Genomic DNA, 4,409 nt, shown 5'->3' on the forward strand with positions numbered 1-4,409 from the left:
CCCGAACCCTAACCCTAAAACCCTAAAGCTGAAACCAGTACAAACGCACGAACGATGTCAAAAATAACAGTACCACCGATAGTTGTTGACAAACAACGGCACTAATTTTATTCAAGGGAAAAGATCCCATGACACCGTTAGAACATGTTGTTTACATTCCACGGCAGTAATTGTTTTCACCTCAATAGATGTCAGTGATTGATTGAAATTACCGAAATACGACAATTTTTTTACATGAAATAACTTCGAATATAAAAATTTATTATCTGTTCTATAACACAAAATATACAAGTATACGAAGTTTGAAAGTGTTTCGGTACCAAAAACACTACATAAAACACAAATGAAAAGTGGTGCTCGTCAATTCAGAAAGATCCCTCTTGAGCATGATGACGGCCGGGTTCAGACTGTGATGCTCTGGAGCTCCTGCCCAGCCAGACTCTTTCATCTGATGTGGTTCCAGAGTTCTTACTGCTATTTATTTTTTTACTGTTTTGGTACATCATTGATTATTTGCTTTTTAAGACTAAATCCAGCCATTCAGTTGAGACTCACAGCGTTATCAACATTCATGAATTAGTTAATCAGTTTAATCAATCAATCAATCAATGTTGTTATCGTGCAATGCCTGTGCAAGAAGATTTTTTAAAAAACTGAGGTAAGGCTGTGCACTGAGTCAATCCCACTCACTAAGCAACAGCAGCCTTAACTCGAAAAGAAGAACAAGTCAATATCATCGGTAACCACTGAGCCGCAGGTTTTATGTCGGAGTTATCCCAGTTACTTGAGTTGCCTTCTCCTAGAAGGATGTCCTAACAAAGGCTAGGGGTCCTTCACTCCCAACGGTTTAACCACGCGATCGGGTATTCAGTTCGATTATTTCTATGTCCCCGTGCAAGTAACAGCCATAAGCTGGATAAAATAGATATAAGGAGAAAAAAAAAAAATACGATATATAAAAATATTGATATACAAAATATACATAAAATATACGATATGAAGTTTATAAAAATATATATATATATAAAATATATATGATGAGCAAGCTATAAAAATATACAATATATGAAATTAGTGAGAAAAAGGGGGATATACAGCAAATATATATAATTACACATACATATATTGGATGGCCGCTGACTCTCAAGAGTTCATCCGCCCTTTGACGGGTTTTGTTCTTCATTCCGCAGGGTGTCCAATAAACACCCTCCTCACCAAGCAAGCTTGGTGGGGTTGCCTGTTCAATCGCCGACGGCCCGACCATGCGACAGGTTGTACTGGGTTACGTGTTACCAGTAGCACTCGAAAGTGACTTGACATAAATACATACATAACAATCTCTCTCTCTCTTTTACTCTGTCAATCACTCACACGTTCAATCACTAAAAAAAGTAAATACACGTGCACATAAACATGTATGCGTACAAAAAACATACATGCAATAGGTGTACGTACGTATGTTTTGTGTATGCGTGCGTGTTTGATGGGGTATGCGAGACAGAATGTATGTATGTGAAGAGACAGAGAGAGTAATGTTGCTGGTGTGTGTGTATGTGTGTGTGTGTGTGTGTGTGTGAAAGAGAGAGAGAGAGAGAGAGAGAGAGAGAGAGAGAGAGAGAGAGAGAGAGAGAGAGAGAACTGAAATTTTGCGTATTGTATTGTATTGTCCCCTCTCTGTGTGTCATTCATTGACAAATAAAGAAATAAGTTAGTGAGAGCGACCATCAGTGAATATAATTGATGGATGGGACAAGTGTTCATACGAAGGCTGCAATTCTTTAACTTGGGGTCAGCAATTGTAAAGGTAGTGTTTTTAGTTGAAGTTGAGGGTCACTAATTGTAACGGTTAAACAATAATTGATAAACAATAGGATGGAACGTCGGAATCGTCACCAATTGTAACAGTTGTAGTTAAAGTGTTGGTTGCCAGCATGCGTGATGGAAGAAGAACAGTGATTGAAGTTGTAAAGAGATATTTATTTACCGTTACTTTGTATATATCCAAAACTACGACGGGTTGGTATGTATAATTAGTAAATGGAAAAGCATGCGAGGAATAAAGAGTTAATTTCGGCCTGTACGCGATCTCATAGTAGTATATATAGAGAGATATGGTAATGTTCCAAAGAAAAGAAAGTGAGTCAGTGAAAATGAGAGAGTCGAGGGTAGTTGTCTCGCATAGTCGCTGATTGTAACTTTCTTTTCCCCACTGGCCGTTTGATTTCTCGTGGCTACCTGCTTGTGGCCATGACTCTAGTTGTTCGTCCACATTCACTGATGGTCGCTCTCACTAACTAATTTCTTTATTGACACTTCATGGCTTACATAGAGGGGACAGCACAAGGACAAAACAAACACATTTAGGGACTGGGGTTATACATTAGTAAGTTCATATAAAAAGTCAGATATAATGAAATCGAATGAATTTGAAAAATACAATGAAATCAAAAAGAATTAAATGACTTAAAGATTAAATGATAATATATTTTTCCAGGTTTGTGTTCGACCCGCCGGTTTCTTTTTTAAAAAACTCTTTATAATAAATTTTCCTTTTTTTTCTTCCGTTTTTCCCTCTTTACCGTTCAGACCGGCTACACTAACGAGGCCCAATTCACTCTCAACTTCCTTACGACATTTGTCCCTCTTTTCTCAAACGTTTTTTAAGGCAGGCACCTCATCTCCAGACTGATCTTCCTGGACAGGTGGTAGCTAAAAAAAACTAACAATCCGTGTCCGCAGATAAAGTTGCCTGTCTCAATTCCTCTTCCATGCGTCACCCATACTTTCTCTTTCAATACGGCTACTACGCACCTTGTTAAAGGAGGGAGGCGGCATAATCTTGATGATTGACTCAGTTGATAACCGTACTCTTTCCGTATCTGACACCAGTTGTTCGACATAGGTTATCAATCCCCTCAGTTCCTCACAATGTACGAAGGCGTGCGTGACAGTTTCGCTGACACGTCCGCACCTCGGGCATATGGTTGGGGTACTAGCACCATGCCTTGACAACCTCTCTCGAACTGGCAAAGCTGATCGGTAGCACAATCAAGCCAAGGATTTCTGGAAGTTGTCCAGGTACCGCGCCCCGAATGTTCTTCCGAACAGGTTGACAAGCTGTTCCTCATCGAAGCCTAGAGTCTCCCCCAGGACGTCGTCGGACATGTGCTCTACCAACCCTCTATAAAAATCCGCAGTGGTAGCCCCGCTGACGGTATTGCTCGCTCGAGAGAACAGAGCGGGTGCACATCTGTACCCCTTCTGCAATTCGCTCATTTTCGGTCTCCGAGTGATCCATGCGCCTACGTCCTGCAGGGACGTCAATTGTGGCAAGAACTTGACATGCGGTGACCACACCCGTTCACCATCCAAGTAGAGCCAGAGGTGTCTCAGCCTCAGCGCATCATCAGCCAAAGCATGCCTAATCCACCCTTTAACGGTTTCTGGCAGCAGATGGAACGCCTCACAAGTGGTGGTTTCCTATTCCACAAAAAGCGGAAACGGATCCGTTCCAGTTTGGTCAGTCACACACCAGGGCAAGGCACAACGGTTAGGCGGTAGGTTATCACAGAGGCTATAAACACCTGTGCAACCTCAGCCCTCTATAGCAAGGATAGCGACCTCCCAGAACCCGAGCAATTTAACCGGGCGGCTTACGGAGTTCTTGTTTTTATTGCTATCCAAAACCAGCCAGAAGGATAGACATATTGTTGAAAACATTAGATTTCGTCGGAGGTCTGTGATATCTCTATTCTAGCTGTTGGTGAAATAGAAAGGTCAAGTGGCGAAAACATTATTCAGGCTTAGCGAAGGCATCTTGCAAATGTAACTGCTGTAACTCACAGAAAAACGATTGTTTTACCGTGAAAAAAGTGCTGTTGAACTTGTAGTAACGCCTTAATAGCAGACGACATTTCCGGTAAGCTTATCCACGCATGCGCAGGGACTAGTTCCGGAAGGAACACGGGAAGAGTCTCATGCGCATGCGTGGTCATTCGAGATACAAGCTTCGCGCCCTTATTCATTCTCTTTTCTCGCCGGCAGTCTGTCTCCAACATTCCAACTCAGGAAACAGCTCTTTCCAACATTCCAACTCTGGAGCTAGACAAATAACCGACCAACATCATTGACGGCGTCTCAGCAACCAAAGGGCGAAGTACTGCCTATTTCCTCTGTAAATAAATATTGTTGTGTTGATAGTTCAGAATGTGCGTTCCGTTGTTTCTTCTAGAAATTTAATGTACGGAAGCGGTGTATAACCACTTACCTACAAACTGTTAAGGGAAATTTGGCTATCGAGGATTGAATCCACGCTATGCCTGCATGAACCACTACACACACACACACACATATATATATATATATATATAGTAGAAGTAAGGACCCGAAGCCTTCAAAGGGATGTTTAG

This window comes from Octopus bimaculoides, chromosome 16, assembly GCF_001194135.2.
Source record: "Octopus bimaculoides isolate UCB-OBI-ISO-001 chromosome 16, ASM119413v2, whole genome shotgun sequence".
NCBI lineage: Eukaryota > Metazoa > Mollusca > Cephalopoda > Octopoda > Octopodidae > Octopus > Octopus bimaculoides.